General features: G+C 36.0%; 1 protein-coding gene and 1 non-coding gene across 2 annotated transcripts in view; one reads left to right on the top strand and one right to left on the bottom strand.

The window, feature by feature from the left end:
- Positions 1-22018, bottom strand: part of LOC134378885 (uncharacterized) — a 311104-nt gene that overhangs the window by 164876 nt on the left and 124210 nt on the right.
- LOC134379370 (small nucleolar RNA MBII-202) lies at positions 13694-13777 on the top strand. Its single transcript, XR_010023769.1, has one exon. It is a non-coding gene; the product is annotated as a small nucleolar RNA MBII-202 (small nucleolar RNA).

The raw sequence follows: 22018 nt of genomic DNA, 5'->3' as shown, positions 1-22018 counted from the left end.
TGTGTGTCTCATGCTTGAAGAGTCGAAGCTTTGCATTATTTAGCATATTAAGAATCACAGAATTTTAAAAAGGGCTCCTTTATTGCCTCAAGGTTCTAATTAAGTAAACCTTAGCCTGGTACATTTAAAACTTGCAATACACTAGATTTTGCTCTTTTTTTTTCCCCTGTAGTCAAGTCACATCTATATAATAAATATGGAAAATCTTTAAAATGATCTCATTTTTCTTTTGCTTGAGGAATTAAACCTATCTATTATTTTAAGAAGTTTTTAATAGAGGTCAGCAATCTGGAAGACAACTAAAGATTCAAAATACTTTTTAATCATTGCAAGTTGCTTTTCTTATTTATAACAAAGAATATGCATTTCATAAAGGCAATTCCATACTATTAATGTTATTTCTTCTTTCTTACTCTCTCTGCTTCTGCTGTTGTCCCCACTGTTCTACTCTCATGAGACAAAGGCAATTCTAAGAAGCAACAAGAAGGTCATCATTTTTGGATCAATGTTATGGTTTTTTGTGTCTGTGTATGTGTGTGTGTGCACATGTCTATCTGTGTTAAATATCTGATCACACAGCAGTAATTAGTTGTCCTTTCAGCAGTTTGTGGAAAGAGTTGCAGCAGCTAAACTGAAAACCATAATCAAATAGAACTTCTGGAGGCACACAGCATTCATAAATCATACCCTTAAATACAGTTATTTTTGCCATTTTAGAAAATGTCAAAGGTGTCAACTCTGTCCAAATATACTGCTTAACAGTGACTATTTTAGTAAATTGACTTGAAATGCATTCAGCTAACTGACAGTTAGAAGCACATAATCTAGTTCACAGTACAAACGAACAGTTTAAAGGCCAAAATAAGCACTAAACTACGAATTCTCAATGACATGTTGCAGTGACCATGGCTGCAACCACAGATCCAAATCTTAGTATTAATGTGTTCCATCCACATCAGAAATAGATGCTCAAAATTTTGGAATGTGATTTTTTTATATCTAGTTTCTGGTTAAGAAAACAAAAATGATTTAACTACATTCAAAACTACACTCAAACATCTAATTGAGGATATTAGCAGTGAATAAATGATAAATTACAGAAATGCAGGTAATGAGTTGATAACGTTCTCTGCTAGTGGCATGGTTAGAACCTACGAATGGTAACTCTGTGGGAAGGCAAACATAAATAGATAAATGTTTGTTAACATGACAAGAAACAAGACATTCTCTTAGCCTGTCTTCATGGAAAGAACAAATGAACAAATTGATCTTCAAAAATTTAACTGTTGGCAAGAGGCAAGTAAAATAGGAACTTAGGTTTGGCCAGGATTATTCCCTCCAAAGCCCAAAGTGTTTAGTTATAGGTAAAATGTATCTATTATTTTGCTAACTGTTTCCTAGAAATGTTAAAAAGCTTAATGGTTTAATATTTGGGGATATTTTAATATAATTGGCAGCAGAAATGCAACAAACCATCCCTGCATTCACTCTGTCCAAACCGTGAAGCCACAATCTTTCTACCTGGGACTTTAAACTGTCACGTTTTGGAAACATTTATGAGTATTGGCAGTTAGTTGATTGAAAATAATATACTATAATTATACAAAAATGTTCAGTTTATAAAAACATTTTCATGTGTTATTTAATTCGAGTTATTTTGATTAACTTCATTGCCAGTACAGAACTGTAAATATTTATACCATCATGTTGATCTAGTAGCAGTGTCTGGATATTTTGCATTCATAGCATAAAAACTAGATTCATACATACATGCCTTTCCTAATAAAATATTACTCTAATGTAAGAGCAGAAAGATATGTGGTGATTCTTCTCAAGAATAATCTTTAAACGTCACCCATTTCTTCCACAGTTAAGAGGATTCTATCCTTTTATGAAAATCAGCTTCTTTTTTCCTTATTCTTAAAAGTATTAAACTCTCCATCTTAAGCACAATGAAAGAATTCAGAAATTTTAATATGCTGCTCATGAGCTTTCCCTGGTTATCATCAATTAACACTTTCACTGAACTTAGAACATCCAAAGCTATTTGGAATAATGAATTATTTTATCCACTAGGAAGTCTCTATTGCTAAAAGAAAATTACAGATAGGGATAGAGGGAGTCAATGCCCAGGACCACAATTAAGTGGATTTTGTCTAATATTATGGAAATCAGTTCAATAATGCAGGGATGATTTTGTAAGCACCTACTATGTTTATGACACTTTACATAAAGTATTACTAATACTCAAGAAGGGCCTGTCATCTCTTTTTTTTTATAGGTGAAGAAACAAAGACTCTGAGATTAGAAACCTTGACAAAGGACATTAAATGACAGAGTCAATATCTGAATTTAAGCCTCCCTGACTCTCCTATTCAGGTTCTACTCACCCACTAAATTTGCACTCTTCGGAGTTCCCTCTGGCGATCCTCTGCTGAGCATTTCCAGTAGGAAGACAGAGATTAGGGCTGCAGGCAGATGATCTTAGAGTGAAACTAGTTGGCACAAAGGAACAAGAACAGAACTATGACTCAGAGACCTACCTGCAGACCTTCAGCTATTCATGCTGCAGAGAAGAAAAAATGAATAATAAAACTCGGCAGAAAATACCAGTGTGAGCTAACTTTGTTGAACTCATGCTACATACCAGGCTTTACAGCTTTTAAAGTCTCAAGTAAGCTACTAACTTTAAACTTTTTACCACAAAACTGTTTTAAAACACTGCAGTGAGTAATAAAATTTACTATTTAAATTGTAACTCTTTTCTTGAAGACATTATTTAAGTGAAAGAAGCCAAATACTGTCTGATTCCATTTATATAAGGTATCCACGGTAGGCAAATTCATAGAGACAGAGTGCAGAACGGAGGTTACCAGGGACTAGGGGAGGGGGCTGTGGGGAGTTGTTTAATGTAGAGTTTCAGTTGTGCCAGATAAAAAAAGTCCCAGAGATGGGTGGTGGTGATGGTTGCACAACCATGTGGAGGTATTTAATGCCTCTGAACTGTGCACTTAACAATGGTTAAAATGGTAAACTTTATGTTACCTACATCTTACCACAATTAATTTTATTTCTACTTTCATATTCCTCAAGCCCCAAATGAAATGCTAACAAACTTTTTAAATGCTGCAGGGCCCTAAGTAAAAACAAAAAACAAACAAACATAAAAGAATGGGAGGATTTCCAGCTGGGAAAAGATGGCATAAACTCATTTCTCCCTTGTCCTCCCCACTAAGTACAACTGTGAACCCTGGAACTGATGCAAGAGGCAGCCAAAGGAGCATTCCAAAAGGTGTGAAGAGGTAGACAAGGTGATTAGAGATCTCAGAACTGGGGCCACAGTGCAGGGCAGGGCATCTAACACTTCACCCTCACCCTACTCAGCAGAAGAAAGCCACTCTGACCCAGCATGTCTCAACCTCCTGTCAGCAGGCAGTAGTCCAGGCAGGCTCATTCAACCCTCTCTGGAAGGGAAGTTTGCACAGACAACACCAGGTGGGTCCCACAGCACATGTGAGGAGTGTAGCCCAGAATCCCAACTGAAGCAAGCATGCAGGGGGAGCAGTCTTCCTCACTGCTGCTTGAGACATCCATCCCACCCCCACCTAGAGACACCATTTGGCCCAGTCCCACCAGCAGGGAGATCCCACCACCGGTGTCTGACCTAGGAAGCCTCTTAACATCCTGGGGCCAGAGACTGCCTTCCCCCATCCAGAGACACCAGGTGGCCCAGACTGGGGAAACTCTTTCTGTCCCCTCCAGCATTACCAGCAGGGCTCAGTGGGAGCCCTGAGTCATGCAGACCCAAATGGCACAACATTTTTCAAGTGATGAAAGAAAAAAAATTGTGGACCACAAATTCTATGCCCAATGACCATCCTTCAGCAGTGAAGGGAAAAACGCATTCTCAGATGAAAGAATACTAAAAGAATATGTCACTAGCAGATCTACCCTTAAAGAATGGCTAGAGAAATTTTCTCAAATAGAAAGAAACTGGTAAAAGAAGGAATCTTGGAGCATCTGGAAGAAAAACAAAACAGAAAGAGCATCAAATGTTAGCATATATGATATATGATCCTTTCCCTCATGAGTTTTATAAATTATATTTGATGATTGGAACAAAAATTATAACACCATGTGTTACTCAAGAAAACAGTGACACCGGGAAACTGATCAGTCACACACGCCTATAGTTACACCCAGAGCAACCATTATGAAAACTACTCGAGATATGCCCAATAACTATAAATAAATAAAGATGGAATCTTAAAAGGTGTTCAAATAACGCACAGGGAAGCAAGTAAACTGGAAGAGGGGAATAAGAACCAGAGGAAACAATGAGAAAACAAATATTAAAATGGCAGGCTCACGCCCTAACATTTCAGTGCTTGCCTTAAATGTCAATGGTCTCTTTCAATTAGAAAGCAGATATTGACAAGTGAATTAAAATAAAATGCATGACTGAACTATATATTATTTAAAAGAAACATACTTCAAATGCAATGGTATAGGAAAATTAAAAGTTTTAAAAATGGAAAAAGTTATGCCTTGCCAATATTAACATTTAAGAAGCAGGAATGGTTATATTAATATCAGATAAAATGGACTTCAGAGCAAAGAAAATTACCAAATAGAGAAAATCTTATATAATGAATAAATTTCAATCTACCAGTAAGACATAACAATCTTAAATACTTTTTATGACCAGACATCACAGCCTCAAATATGCTTGAAACGAAGTGATAGAGCTAAAAGGAGAACAGAAAAATTTCCAATTGCAGTTAAGAATTTCAACCATCTGCTCTCATCAAATGATAGAACTATTAGAAAATCAGAAAAGATATCAATGATCTGAACGGCACAATCAACAAACAGAATCTAATTGAGATTCACACACAAACACACCAAACACACATGCACCCCGACATGTATATGTAAAGCACTTGACCCAACAGCAGCTCAGTATGCATTTTTTCAAGTGCCCATGGACCATTTACAAATATCATATCCTGGACCATAAAACAAATCTCACCAAATTTAAAAGAATTGAAATTATGCAGAATATATTTTCTCATAATGAAATCTAACCAGCAATTAATAACAGAAGGAAAAGAAGAAATCTTTATACCCTTGGAAATGAAATAATGCACTTCCAAATAATCTGTATGTCAAAGAGGAAGTCTCAAAGAAAATAAAAATAGATACAGAACTGGATAAAATGAAAATGCAGCTAAAGCAATGCTGACAGGAAAAGTTTAGCACTAAATGCTTACATCAGAAAAGAAAAAAATCAACAACCTAAGATTTCACCTCAAGAACCTAGAACTAGAGCAAAGTAAATCCAAAGCAAATAGAAGAAAGAAAATAGTAGTGAAAAATGCAGAAACCAAGGAGACTGAAAACAGAAAAACAATAAAGAAAATCCATCAAACAAAAGGCTGGTTCTTCAAAAAATCAGTAATGTTGATAAACCTCTAGCAAGACTGACAAAGACAAAAAGAGGGAAGATACAGCTTACCAATATCAGAAATAAAATGGGATATCATTGCAGGTACTACAGCCATTGAAAAAGGAAATAAAGGAATAACTTGAACAACTTTATGCTCATACCTTCAACTATCTAAAAAGAAATGAATCAATTCCTCAAATACTGCAAACTACAAACACTCAACTGAGATAAAATAATCTGAATAGTTCTATAACCATTAAATAAATTGAATTTGTAATTTTAAAATCTCAGGCACAGATAGCTTCCCTAGACAATCCTACCAAACATTTACAAGAGAATGAACAATCTTACACCATCTTTTAAAAGATAGAGAAGAGAGCACTTCCTAACTCATTTATGAGGACTTTATAATCCTGACACCAAAACCAAAGAGAAGACATGAATAACAAACTACAGACCAATATCTCTCAGAAGATTAGATGCAAAAATCTTCAACAAAATATTAACAAATTAATTTCAACAATGTATAAAAATAATTATACACTATTACCAAGTGAGATTTATTTTAGGTATGCAAGATGGTTTCATTGTTCGAAACCCACCATATGAATAGTCTAAAGAAGATAAATCATATGATCATATGTATCCACACAAAACAAAATTTGACAAAAGTCAAAACTCATTTGTGATAATAGGAATAGAGGGTAATTACCTCAACTAGATAAAAAGCATCTCCAAAAAGCCGACAGCCGTTATCACATATAATGGTGAAAGATTGAATGCTTTTTCCAAAGATCAGGAGTAAAATATGGATGTCTACTTTCCCTGCTGCTATTCAACATAAGGCAAGAAAAGGAAATAAAAAGCGTACAGCTTGGAAAGTAAAAAATATAACTATTGCTCTTTGCAGATGATATGATTGCCTAAATAATAATTTTTAAGAAATCTACCCCCAAATTTCATAGAACCAATTAGTGACTTGAGCAAGGCTGCAAGATACAAAATAACACAATACCATTTTCAAATTGTTCCAGAGAAAATAAAATACTTAGGAATAAGCTTAACAAAACAAGTATGGGATCTTTGTGCTCAGAATTAGAAGATGTTGTTGAAAGAAATAATACAAGACTTAAATAACTAGAGTCATGACATACCATGTTCATGGACTGGAAGACCAAACATAGTAAAGATGTCACTTCTCCCAAGTTGATTTATAAATTTAATGTAAGTCCTATCAATACTCCAGCACATTTTTTTTGTAGTCACAGCCAAACGTATTCTAAAATTTATATGAAAAGGCACAGATCTTAGAATAGATAAGGCAGTCTTGAAAAAGAAAAATAAATGGGAGAAATTAATCTACCTGATATTAGGGTTTACTGTATGTAGCTACAGTAATCAAGCCTGTGTGGTATAGAAGAGAACGAAGAAGCCAGAAATAAGTCCACAAAAACATGCCCGAGCACTGATTTCTAAGAAAGGTACAAAAGCAATTCAGTGGAACAAAGACAGCCTTTTCAACAAATGGTGTTGAAACCATTACACATTTATAAGAAAAAAAATTATCTAAACGTCACTCCTTATATAAAAATAACTTGGAATGCATTAGCTTTTAGAACAAAAAAAGTAGAAAGAAATCTGGAACTAGGCAAGAAGTTCTTAGACTTGGCATCCAAAGCATGATCCATACAAAAAAAAAATTAATAAATTAGACTTCATTAAAATTAAAAATCTTTGCTCTGTGAAAGACCCTGTTAAGACAATGAAAGGCAAACTACAGACTGGCAGAAAACATTTGCAAACTACATATCCAACAACTATTGGTCTTATCGAATGTGACGTGGATTATGGGGAAAAAGAGGGTCAAGATAATGAATTCTTGGTTTTCCCAACAACTAGTTCACCACACTTAATTAAAACTTTATTTCATAGAAATTAGTCACACACATGACACCTGATCTGTAAGTATGAAAAAGGTGGGGAAAGATGTTTTATTAAAAACCTAGAAGGTACATGGAGATACTATTAGTTATGGTTCAAGAAGAAAATGCCATAGTGTTTTAAGAGAATGATTACATCTTTCAAATAATTGGCCTTAGGAAGTTTTACCTGTGTGTGTGAGTGTATGTGTGTGCGTGTTTGTGTAATTAATTTAATTTTAACACTGATGAAGATGCACTTGCTAACAAAGACAATATGTGAACCTAATTACAGAGAAACAAAATAAGAATCTGGATAGAGAGAAGGTGAATAGAATGTAAAGAGAAATATTTGTGCTTTTTAGGGTTTGGTATTGTTTTTCACTAAATTATGTTTCCATAATCTTTTTCTCTCAACTATATTAGAGGAGCCACTGACATCTTTGAGACTAGTATTATGCCTCCTATACACTTATTCCTAAGCACATCCAATGCACTGCCACGTATTGTCACTGAAACTTCAAACTTACAAAATTATAAATGGTCAAGATTATGATGAAATAGTTACAGTATGGTGCTCATTTAACAAGTTACAGCAAATAATCTTTTAAAAAATGGCTATGGCTTTTCAAATAAAGGTGAGACAAACTTTTTATCTTCTACTAATGCAAAATATTCAAGGACCATGTGTCATGTACCAGTGCTGCAGAACATGAACTATTTATATGCATCATTGCCAAGGTATCAGCATTCAAGAACAGACTTACATATCTAAGAAAATAATCACAATTTTAAAATAGACTGATTTTTCTCCTACCTCATGCCAAAGGACACCAACTTTAACCATTTTACTCAAAATCCTGTTTTTCTAATTTGAATTTTCTATTTCCTATTCCGTATGGCTCATCTAATTAGATTTTATGGGCAATTATGGACAAAAATACTGTCCATTTCTGCCAATTTTGATTTCAATTACTTCCACACTGAACAAAGTCAATTGCCTACTTACAAGTTAGATACTGGAGAAGGGAGAACTGAGTCACACCATTCAAGTGTCCAAAGCCAGCCTCGTGTTTAGAAAGAGTCAAGGAGCACATTTATTCATGTGAGGTCTCGCAATTTTATTTATTTTTCATTCCCACTTCTAGCTTCCTCAGTTTGAGGTCAGTACTGAACCAAAGGAGATGCTACCTGCTGTGGACTTGCAGAAAGAGCCTACAATAGAAACCAAAAATATAAACTGGAGCAATTGTAAAGCCAAGTCAGATAGGCCGCTACTCTGTCATGTCTGAAGAGCAAATTCTCACCAGCCAGTCATGGTTTCTTTCATCATAATTCACATATTACTAAAAATAGACTGAAAGTACATTTTATCCCTACGGTCCCTTATTTCCACCTTATCCAGACTATGTATTGAGCTATGGGTACTTCTGGGAATGCCCAGATTGAATACTGGGGCCAAAGATGAGTGTGTCTTGTCATAGCTCCACAGTACCTCTTTCCTCCTCCACCACTGCTCCCGGGACTATTAAAGTTCTCCAATTTTCCTAACCTGTTGAGTCAACTGCAGTGGCTCATATTCAGTCAAGAACTACAATATTATTGTCATCAATATCTTCTTCCGCACTATCATTTTGCAAGGACGTTTGTCTACTTCGAAGGCACTGAGTATCCACAGGTTAAACGAGAGAAATTGGCCAAAGAAAAATAGTAATTTGTTCACGGATAGTACATTATTATGAGTGATTGCTGAATGCACGCAGCATGCTTTCTCTTGTTGACATGTTCACAGCAATAGATTAAGGAATACATACAAGGTTACTTCAAAAAGTTCATGGAAATATTCTTAGCTTTTAATTCTGTTTTTCCATGAACTTTTTGAAGCACCCTAGAAAACACACACACACACACACACACACACAATAGGGTTGGGGGATGTGGAGAGAAAGTAAGTCTTTATTGCTCCTGCTTTAAAGAGTACATTCAGAAAAGCGTGTATCCTTAAAAAGGTTTTCAAGTGTTTCAAAAAGAAAAAGAAGTACTTTGAAAAATGACTCTAATAGAGGCTCCTGAAATATTAATAATTTGAGGACTTTTGCATTCATCTACATCTATTCACCGGAAAAGAATGGCAAACCAAACTGAGTGACAGTACAACTCAATGGCCCGGCCTGTTTCCTTACTGCACCGTTCAATAGCACAAGTGCAGAGGAAAAATTAACTGTGATGAATATGCGAGACTAAATAAAACACTGAGGGTGTGAAATGTCCGGAAAATACAAGCTGTCATCTGATGCTGTTGATCTAGTCACACACACCCTGTAATTAGAAACATGCCTCTGCACCAGCACATAGGAATAGGGCAGAGAGCATGTAGTTGTACCTTTTCCTCAAACTTTTATTTTGATCATTCACATGTGACACATTCATTTTTATTGTTGCTCTCCCTTAAGAAAAAAAAGAAATTTTAAAAAGGTAGCTTAAAACCCCCCTAACGTTTTGAACCCTTCCAGATAAACAGATCTTCGGTGTTCACTTGCCCAAGGAAACAATGCAGCAAAGATTCTAACCTGCTGGAAACGTTTTAAGCCCCTCGCGTCCCTCCATCCCAGATCTTTCTGACACACCCTCTTCCCTTCCTTCTTAGTGTTAAACTGCTTCTCCACTTCCTTTACATCAGTGGGAACGCTTCCCTTATGGGTGTCAGGGTCTCTCAGAGGGGTCAGGGGCTGCCCTGCAGAGGAAATGACAAGCTGTGAAATGTAAAAGAACAATTCTTTCCACATGTTCCTTTGCTCCCGGAGCAGTGAGGGGCTGTCGGCTAGCATCACTTTGGAGCTGGGCAGGACTCTGCATCGTAGTCCTGTCAAAGCTAATTTACAATTAAAGACCTGCGTGACTGTTTAAAGCTTTTTCAATTCCACGAGTTTTCAGAAATGACTTGAGATTGAAGTGGATCAAACGAAAAACCCGTAGTTGTCATTAACTGTGATGGATGCCGAAGAATCTCACAAAATAAGCCATAGATTAAAACAAATTATAATAATGTCTTAAAAGAAACCTATTCATGGTACAATACTTACTATATCTCCAATTAACATCTGTGTGGAATTTTCCCCAGCTAAGCCCCAATTTGGGGAATTTAATGTCGTAGCTATTGGAAGTCTTATTCAGTTTGTAAATAAAGTTACAAGGTGACAACTTCATTGCTCTGAACAAAAGAAAGAAAAAGAAAAGGAAAAAGGAATTTGCTGACCAATTGATGACTTTGAAAAGATTTAAATTACTTTAAAATAATTGGAAGCATTTCTGTGACACAGTATTTTGATGCATTTCTATATCTTAAATAAAGGCATTTTTAAATTGCAGGTAATTAGCTTTTTATGCAGATTAATCACTTTGAAACATACTGTGGTGCCCTGAGGCTCAATTTTGCACTCAGATGAAGGACTCAGATCCACTTACGCTGTTTAGAAAAAAAAAAAAAATCCAAAAGAACAAATGTCATAGTTAAAATCTAAAAAAATGCCTCAATGTTTCACCACACGGTGATTCTGAAGTGGCCATTCCAAACTCTTAAAATCTTGGATATATTTTATAGAAGTGCTCAGTCCTTAAAAGCTATCTGAAAGTGATGAGAGATATACAGAACATGAAATTATTTGGAACAGTCTGTCCCCAAACTCAGCTACAACTGTCTAGAGCAAAGTCATGAGTACTATTTTCAAATATGAGATTCTTGATTTTTCCCTTGGAAACAGGGTAACTGACTGACAAATCATTAACTAAAAACAGGTATCATATCTCTATGGTCTGGGATAATTAATAGTGCCTGAGAAAAACTTGCTTTCTTTATCTTACACATGTGGGAATGATGGCCTAAGGACTTCAGGGGATATGATGCGGAGACTTGGCTAAAACTGGCCACAGATGCTCGAGCTCCCACAGCCACATAGTCGGTCTCTTAATGAGTAGGCACACCAACTAAGTTCTGGCGACCATCTCTCCATGCGTGCCTGTCCCTGGGCCATCAGCTACTCTCCATCTGTGCCTCTACTGCTCTGCCTGCTGCTATCTAATTTACCCTCCATTCTTCCTCCTTCATGGTGTATGTTGGACATAGTGTGTGCTGGGCAGAGACCTCTCACCAGGCCACCTAATAAGTCACTGAATTAGAACCACACATGTATGGCCAATTGATTTTTTACAAAAGTACAACGGCAATTCAACAGTGAAAGAATAGTCTTTTCAATAATTACTGTTGGAACAACTGGACATTCACATGCAAAAATAAAAAACATCTTCAACCTTAACTTCAGACTGCATTAAAAAACTAACTCCAAATATAGCAGCAATCTAAACAAAAATTAAATCTATAAAACTTTCAGATGAAAACATATGGTAGAATCTTGTGAATTGGGGTCAAGCAAAGAGTTGAGAGAGAGGACATCAAAAGTACGATCCACTTTAAAAATTGATAAATTGCATTTAATCAGAATTCAAAACTTTTGCTCTGTGAAAGACACTGTTAAGAAAATAAAAAGGCAAACTAAAGACAGGGAGAAAGAACTCGCAAATCACATATCCAAGAAAGGATTTGTATCCATAATTTATAAGAACCCTCATAACTCAACAGTAAGAAAACAACCCAATTAAAAAGTGAGTAAAAGATTTGAATGGAAACTTCACCAAAGAGGATATATTGATAGCAACTAAGTACATATGAAGATGTTTAATAACATTAACCATTAAATCAACACAAACTGATTGCATTATATACCACTACACACAGACTATACTATAAAACTTTTTAAAAAACTGCTAACAAGTGCTGACAAGGATGCGGAACAACTTAAACTCTTATGCGTTGCTGGCAGAAGAGCAAAATGGTACAGCCACTCTGTAAAACAGTTAGGTAGTTTCTGATAAAGTTAAGTATACACATACTATACAATTCAGCAACTGCACTCTTAAGTATGTATCCTAGAGAAATAAATACTATGTTCACACAAAAACTTGTAGCAACTTTACTCATAATTGCCAAAAATGGAAACAATCCAAAGTGAACAGACAAACTGTGGTACATCCAGGTAGTGGAATTCTACTCAGCAATGAATAGGTATGAACTGTTGATACATAAAACACAGATGAATCTCAAGGGTGTTATGTTGACTGAAAGAAGCCAGTCTCAACAGAAGGTTATATACTGTATGACAATTTTGAAAAGACAAAGCTATAGTGATGATAAATAGATCAGTAAGTGCCAGGGCATAGGATGAAGGGCAGGGGACAGGGAGGAAGACTGTATCTACACAAAGATAACACAAAGGAATTTTTCGGAGATGATGGAAGGGTTCTTATTCTGGTTATTCAAATCTATATATGTGCTAAATTTGGTAGAACTGTACACCCAAGAAAAGTTATTTTTACTGTATGTTATTTAAAAAATAAAAATAAATAAGCTGTCTGCTTGATTGCTTTCTGTCTAAAGAATATATTAATTTACTCATTGATTCAGCAAATCTTTCTTGAGCCATTGATATGTGTCAGGCACAGGGGTGGACCAAGTAGACCTGCTTCCTACCCTTGTGAGGCTTATATTCTAGATGGGAGACACACAGATGAGTGTATAATTACTATAAGGTGAAAGAGCATTGAAGAGGGCCATGGAGGCCTCTTGAGAAGGAAATTTTAACCTGGGTTAGGAAGGACAAAAACTTAGTGGCTGTTAAAGGCTTTTCCAGATAGATTGAACAGCATGGAAGAATACCCTAAAGTAGAAATCACCTTGCTCTATTTCAAGAAATTTCAAAGCACTCAACAGTTTTACATGGTGTTTCACAACTTGGAATAGTTTTTTAAGAATATTAATGTGAGAAGTCTTTTAAGAATAGTAATGTCCATGCCCTGCCCACAGAGAATTTGATTCATTTGGTCTGGGGCAGAGCCCAGGCATCAGTATCTGCTAAAAGCTCCACATAAGATTCTAATGGTGCAGCAAGGCTAAGAAGCATTGTTTTATTAGGTTTGTTCAATGACAGATATAGAAAAACTTAAATATGAATAGGCTTTTTTCAGAATTGAATGTAACAGCATTTTTTAAATGCTAGCTAGATTTGGGTGGTCTGTTTTTATACTGAAAATCTCACCTAACATCAGTTAATTTCCACATATGTGGTACAAAATGGAACAATCAATAGTGGCGCTTTGTTTCCTCTTATACTTGATAGTATTTATATCACAAGAATTGATGAGAAAGCTCTAAAAAAGAGAGCCTGGCCTCCTCAAGTATCTACACTCCTGACAATGTGTACTTCCAGTGAAATGATGGAATTTTCTGGAATGGTTGTACTGCTTTGGTGAAAGTATACTTGAACCCATTTCCGTCTGACAACTGAGAAAAAAAAATGTAAACTTCTAAAGTATACTCCATGGTCTCCATGATGCTGCACCTCCTATTTCTTCTCCTGCTTTTTCAGATTGCTCCTTAGCAATTTCCTTTATCCTTTTCTTTCGTCTGCCCCTTAAATTAAAGTTTTCCCACAGTTTGGTCCACTCTTTTCTTCACTGGTAAACTCATTCATTCCTGTGGCTTTTGTGTCCACCCCTATCAGGATGACACACATATGCCCCTCCTGAGCTTTAAATCTATTTTTTCACCTCCAAGCTAGTCATTGTCTTCTTCATTTCTCCAGCACTTTAAATTCAGTTTCACCAAAACCAACTGGTTAACTTTTATCTGAAACCTGCTCCTTTGGGTTCCTTATCTCTGATAAAGGCAACACTATTTTTTTTTTTCTTTTGCATACTGAGATAAAAATATTCTAGCCTATGATCTTCATGTCTTTCATTATGACACAACTATTCACTTTCCAAAACTGTTGATTCAGCTTTAGCATGACTCCTGAATGCATCCCGTACAAGCTCCACCTCAGGCCCTTACCATTGCTTTTCTGGGTTAATGCAATGGCCTCCTTAACGGACTTCTTGCCCTAAAGTTCTCCTTGCCCAAATCCATCCCAGTACGTATAAGTCCGATGATTTCTTACACTTCCTTAAACATGCCTTGTAAAATTCTAACTTCTTAACTTAGCCCACAGCTTTCCTTTTAGTCAAAAGAATTTCCATCTACACTTGCCTTTTGAACTCCAAACTATCCTTCTAAAGCCAGAACAAAATTGTGAAATTAAAACACATTTCCCCAGATCATGCCAATATAGGATTAAAAATGAAATTATATTAATAAGCAGTTCAGACAAATTTCAAATGCCTCCAAAAGCTCAGCCATTTATTTCTGGGAGTAGAGCGGCATGTTTCATATGAGCCCATGAAACGCTCATTTCTGCTCATGTCTACTGCCCCACAGTGGCCTCCAGAACACCCTGGATTGTAGAGTTGTAGTATATAGAACCTGGTATAAGTGCACGCTATGCCTCATTGTCTCGCAGGGTAGTATGCGCTGTAATGTATTAATATACTTTCCAGTCTTACAGAATTTCAGTGAAATGATTCTCTCTGTTAGCAGTTGGGGAGAGTTGTCATGCACATCCCTCTCTCCCTGGGAATCCCACTGTGGAATAACTGGGCAGACATACATTGTCCACAACTGCCCTTCTCACTTAACAACTAAATCTTTGTTATTTAGCCAGTTGCATCTCTTCACTTTTTCTCCAAGTTTGAATTTTTTCCCAGAGGCCTGCTGGTCCTTTATGTAAACAGAGTGCTGGGTTGTCCCCTCATCATCTATTGGACATGTGGACATACAGGTAAGGTATCTCCTGTTGGAGTAGGCGTGGGCTCACGTAAGCCTATGGAGGTCAACGACTGGATGTTGTTTTGATTTATAATCTCACAGCATTTAGCAGCGTGATTTGCTCATCATGGTAGCACAAAAAAACTGTTCTGAACTGAATTCTGAATCACAGAACATATACATAGACCTTGTCAGGCACCATTGTTCATGCAATGTAGGCATATTCAAAAAATTGTTAAGTATAACAAATATTTCCTTAGTCTGCCCCCTAAAAAGTAAAACAGCCTAAAAGTTAGTAATAACCCAAAAGTTATATCATGGACCTTTTCTTCCCACCTTTCATAAATATTTTTTGACCTCAGGCATCCACCCACTTGTAAGGCAGACCACCTCTTAAAACATCAACCATGGGGTTAAATTGGGAGCCTTTTGCGGTGTGTGTGGTTATATGTGTGCATGGGTGTACATGCACATATACACATATACACACGTGCATACATGTGTGTGCTTGTAAGTGAACATTAAAGTGACTTTTTCATGATTTGGGGACAGTAATAGATTCAACAGATTAAGTATGGAGCCTATCAATGAGGGACAGCTTGTGCAAGATCATAAACACATTTTTCATATAGAAATGTTACAGCCACGAACACACCACGTGGTCACCCCTTCCCTAAGGTTCGCTCCTTTAATTGTAAATAGCCAGAAAGCCATCAAGCCAGAGTTTAATAAACTTTTAATTTGAAATGAATTACCACATGTTGTGTTTGTTTACCCATTATTAAATCTCTTAGCAACATATCCGAGGCAGAAACAGCATACTGTATCACAGCTCTGATATATTAGAAAACAAACCCATGGGGGATATTAACTGCTAATAATATGCTTAGGAAGCTTCCAAGAAAAATAAATAAATATAAGCAATAGCAGAGACATGTATTCAAAGAGATTTTTATATTCCATTTTTCTATAAATCTGTTCAAAATAGGAGCAGAAGGTCCCTCTACAGTCTTTGAATGTGAGTCTTGAAGCACTCTCCAAGCTCAGAGCAGAGCAAATGAATAATCAGTTTTTTCTAAAGCATTTTCCTAAAGCATAAAAAATTCTTCCTATCATGGTATATACTGTTCTCATATTGAGCGTGTCAGTATTCGTGTTTCCTAGAGTGGTACCTGTCCTCCTTTCAGGAGAACTGGGGGCAATGCTCTAAAAGCCTAGTGTAGTAGGTGTCGAAAATATAGCCGCATTACCCCGAGGAAAGACTAGGAAGCAAAATGATCTGGTGAAAAATGGTCTATGAGTAATTGTTTCTAATCCTCTGCTCTGTATCCTAAAACTAGGTTAAAATGTCAGTAACACTAAAATATTATTAGTTAAGTCAGAATCTACTTTCTCAAAAGTTAAAAATTTTAAAATAAGATTTTTAACTCCATGTCTAATCCAATAACACTGCGGGGGGAAGGGAAAGAAATCAACTTTGTAAATGCACATATTTTACAGTGTCTCATATAGCACTTCGCAGATGACTTCTGAACTTGATATTTAAACAAAAATCAATGGCATGTTTTTCATCATTTTTATTTAGGGAAACCATAATCATTCCTTTTGCATTTCTCGATGTATTAACTTTGTCTTAGGAAGATGATCTTCAATCATCAGCACAGTTTTGGACTTTTTCTTCCCCGTTTACATTGCAGATTCCCAGGCTCCACAGACAATATGCTGATGTTGAAGTAATTTGTCTTTGCAGAATGAGGGCATCCCAGACCCTCACATTGGAAGGCCTGACTAATCTGACTGAACATAAAAGCATGGTGTAAAAGTCATTCTCCTGCAGAGACAACTGAATGAGGCTTAACCACAATGTAATGTCCTCAACAGAAATGCCCCATGAAGGAATAAGGCTAAATCTCACATTGGCTGGTCTCTGGCTTAGGGCCTATTTATGGCATCTTTTGCTCTTTTTTGAACTATCAAGTGCCTTGGCCTTATATGATGCCCCCACCCTCTCACCTTTGCCTTATTCACACTGTATCCTATGCTTGTCCCACCATTGTATCTTGGATGTAGATAATTTGTTTTTAATTTATAAATGAAACTTGGAACTTTGGACTTTTGAGTTGAAACAAGTTAAGACTTTGGGGATGAAATGAGTGTATTTGTATGTGAAAAGGGTATGAGTTTGGGGGATCAGGGGTGGAATGTAGTTGATCAAATTGTGTCCCCCTAAAACTCACTGAAGCTTGAATTGTATCCCCCACGTTTTATGTATTAGAAACTTAGCCTCCACCGTGACTGTTAAGAGGGTGGGAAACCCTATTATGGTAGTTGAAAGGTGGAACCTTGAAGAGGTGATTGAATTGTAGAACCATGCAGGAGTGAATGGATTAAAAATGGTGGTCAGGGACGTAGTTCTGAGGGCTTTAAAAGGAGAGTGAATAAGGAGGTTACTCTCTGCTCTGCTCTCTCTGCTTCCCCATCTTGCAATGTGAGACCCCTGGGTCACTGTCATCACCACCAGATGGACTTTGGACTTCCCAGCCTCGGAAACTGTAAGCAATAAATTTTGTTTTCTTATAAATCACCCAGTTTCGGGTATTTTGTTATAAGCAACAGAAACGGACTAATACACAAACTAAGTATATTGACACACTCATTGTGATCCACCTCAGATATTTGCATTAAAAAAAAAACTAAAGCCTTAAATCTATTAAATTCCAACATAAAATGCTTAAAGTCAGCTTAAAGTTGTGCATTTTGAGGACAATAGCTGTACTCATTACCCACCAAAACCAGACCATGCCATTGGTCACCTCCTCTCTCCTCTGGCTACAAATAAATCAAATCCAAGTTGTAAAGTGTGAGAAACAATACGCGTTGATCAAGTTGTTTTATCACTGGAGCTTTTATTACCAAGCTTCAAGATATATCTCATTTCTAATGTATTTTTACAAATATTTGTTTAAAGCCAGTGACATAATTTGATATACATGTATTCTGTGTATAAAATTTCAACGCAACATTTCCAGGTATACACCAGTCTATCATATGACATTTAGTTGTCTGAAGGTGAATGTGGTGGTATCGTTAGCTGATGATGTTGACTTACACACAAGGAAGCAGGTCAGGTGTGAAGAAGGAATCCTGAGATTTATAGGAAACCTGCTTCTAATGAAAACAAGAGTTCCAGGACTTAACCCTGGTGATCAGTGGAGTTGTATTTGGCCCAACAAGGCATAATCTCCAAGGGACTTGGAAAGCTCCAGTCACAACTTAGGAAATATCTCTCACTCTCTATGAAGCTCTGTGCTGCCATCTGATAGGCAGAGCAAGACAGAAAGGCAGATGTCATCCAGGAAAACAAGCAGTGTAGGCTTTGGATCTGGTCATAATGATAGGGACCCAGCATCCTTCTCCTAAAGCATCACTGTTTCTCTGAGCTGTGCCCTCAGCCCCACACTCATCACTCCACACACTCTGCCTGGCCGGACTCAACCACATAGCAGTTTCAGCTACAGTCTCCATGCTTATGCTGCCTTTATGGACAAATTGTCCTTCCCTTCTCTCCTGCTCTCTCCTGAGCTTCACATCCATTTTCCCAATGGTCTTCTGAACATTTCCATTTGGATATAATGCAGAAACCTCAAACCCAGTAGGTCCCAAATCAAACTCATGTTTTCTCCTCTAATCTTGTCTCTCCTCCTTTATTTCCTATCACCTGCTGGTTGATATCCACATCTGCCCATGTTAAAAGTTTAGGAATCATCCTTTGCTATTCCTCGCCATCCATATCCAATCAATCAACAGTGTTGTTCTTATTCTTATGGTCATTCCATTGCACCTCTTTAATACTTTATGAATTTATATTCTCTTCTCCAACCTTACTCTCTGTCCTAATTGAGGACCTCATCTTTTACTTTGACTATTCTAAACTTTTCCTAACTGACCTGGTGCTCAACTCGCCATCCTCAAATAAAGCCTCTTAAAAGCTACCAGAAAGATCTACCTAAAATAGAAATTAAAATATATCATTTCCCTTCCTAAGATCCTCCAGTGGTTGCCCACTATAGAGCGATTTTTGAACAGCCACTATAGACACAAAAAGACAGTGGAAAAATAGTAAGGGAAAATTATTACTAATCTAGAACTTTATACATAAATAAACAATCTATCAAAAGTGGGGGACAAAAAAAGACACTTTCAGACATACAATGACTAAGAGAGATCCAAACTCTAAATAAATTACTAAAGATTTATTTTGGCACTCATAAAAATGGAACCAGAGTGAAGACATGCTATACTAAAAATATTATAAAGCACAGATATCTGATCAAACGAGTCAGTAAATTAATTTTCTATTGAGTAAAAAAAAATTCCTAAATTTTGTGTTTAATAGAAAAGTGGAATTGACAGCATAGCCAACAATAGCAAGAATAAGAGGAATTGCATTCTAAAAGTCTTTGTCATTCCAGAGAGAGAATTAAAAATATGGAATGAACTTAATTTTTTAAAGATAATTTATAGTTAAATATGTAAATGAGAAAATTAAGGATAATATCCAAAAATAAATAAAATCTACAGATAACAGAAGAAGATAAACAAAATAAAGAAAAATTTGGGTTAAAGAGAAATTCAGGAAAGGAAGTGTTTTTAAAAAGCAAAGAAATAGGATGATAAATATAAAATGGGAAGAAGATGTTTTCAGGCTGGCCAGTTAGCTTAATTGGCTAGAGTGTGGTGGTGATAACACTGGGGTCCAAGGTTCAATCCCTGTGCTGGCCAGCCACCAAAAGAACAAAAACAACCAAAGTAAAGAAGATGTTTTCAACAAATACAAATAAAACAATAACAAGAATAATTTCAAAAAATTTAAACTTATCAATTAAAAACACACATTATCTACTTGTCTTGAATATAAAAATAAAATCAAGATTCATGCTGCTAAGACATACCCAAACAGTACCATAGACATATTTTAAAGTTGTAAAATAAAGTGCAGAAAAATAATATTAAAATACCATTGAGGGTCGACCCCATGGCGCACTCGGGAGAGTGCGGTGCTGGGAGCACTGCGCCGCTCCTGCCGCAGGTTTGGATCCTATATAGGACTGGCTGGTGCGCTTACTGGCTGAGCACGATGTGGGTGACACCACACCAAGGGTTGCTATCCCCTTACCAGTCACGAAAATGACAAAAAAAATAATAATACCATTGAAAAAACAATTCATGTGGTAGTATTTGTATCAGAAGAAATAGAATGTAAATTCAAAAGCATTAATAGACATAAAGAAAGAGATGACATCTATATGAAAAGAATAGCATCCCCCAAACCATAACAATTATAAACTTGTACACACTTAATGGATTTAAAAATTTCTAAAGCATTATCTGACAGAATTATAATGATAATAAACAGATTTAATATAAAGATATATAATTATAATGAACAGATCTAGTCATGATTGGTGATTTATCAAATAAAAAAGACTGAAGATAAATGAAATGAGATGATCGAAAAGATTAAAAAAGTAACCCCGAGGAAAATCTGAAGAAAATAAGAGTAGGCCAATAAAAAAGCTAAGATAAATATGAGAAAGCAAAATCGTACACAGAAAACAAAAAATCGGTGGAGTGGTTTCATGGAGACAAGTGCAGCAGATGTATGTTGAAAAAAATGAGTGAAAAGATCAAACTCAAGCAAAACTAATAAAAGAAGCAAAGAAGGCAAGTATTAATCAATATTGGAAATGAAAAAAGGAACATAACTATAGATTTAGTGGTATTTCCAAATTATAATAATATTTTTATTTTTTTAAATAGATACATATACCTATCAAAAAACACTGGTTTCCTCCAGGGACAACTAGGTTGCTGAGAGGCAGAAGTGGGAGGCAGATTTTATTTTGAACAACATGAATGTATTGTCTGTTCAATAAAACTTTAACTGAAGAAAATAAGCTTAAAAATTAAAAATATAATATAATGCCATGACCAAGTTAACCCAGCTCATTTTTAAAAATATGAACTAAATTAAAAAATAGAATTATTGAATAATCAATAACAATCAAAAATTAAATTAAAAAATTTGTTTCCCTCCACTCACTCTTCCTAAGAAAAATGACAAAAATTACCGCCAGAACTCTTACAAATCAATGAGAAGAAAAAAAAAAAATGACCCAAAAGAAAAAATGGACACAGTACAGGAACAGGCAATTCACAGAAGATAAAACCCAAATGGTTAACAGAAACATATGGGGGGGGGAGAGAAAAAAAGTTCAAATGTGCTTGTATTCAGGAAAATTCTAATTAAAGAGATATCATTTCATTGCAATTGAATTGGCAAAATTTAAAAAATCTGACAATACATGGGTGGAAAGGTTGTGGGTCAAAGCAATTCTCCTACATAGCTGTTAGGAAAGAATTGACCCATCTCTTGGCACAGTGCAGTGTCACTGTTAGAAAATGTGTGCCCTGGGATTCAGGGATTCCTCTCCTGGATGAATATTCTCTAGTGAAATTCACACCTGTGTGCACAGGATGACATGCTCAAGAATAATCATCGTTACAATAGAGTTAACCAGAAACAACATAAATCACAAGAATAAATAACTTTTGTTACAATCATGCAAAAGAAGTCTATACAGCAATAAAATCAATAAACTAGAAATAGACAGGTATAGAGATAGATGAGTCTCAAAGACAATTTCAGAGAAAATAAAAGTTGCAAAAGGTGTGAAGTATGATACATTTATATAAAGTTTAAAGTGAGAGAAAAGATATTATACATTGTTTATGATTACATATATATAGAAAACATATTCAAATAGAGATGGAAATTATCAGTCACGAATCAGAGAGGGCTTGGAATGGAGTTCACACAGGGACTTAATCACATGT

The sequence above is a fragment of the Cynocephalus volans genome, chromosome 5, assembly GCF_027409185.1.
Source record: "Cynocephalus volans isolate mCynVol1 chromosome 5, mCynVol1.pri, whole genome shotgun sequence".
In the NCBI taxonomy this organism is placed as follows: domain Eukaryota; kingdom Metazoa; phylum Chordata; class Mammalia; order Dermoptera; family Cynocephalidae; genus Cynocephalus; species Cynocephalus volans.
This window is presented reverse-complemented; position numbering and strand designations above follow the sequence as displayed.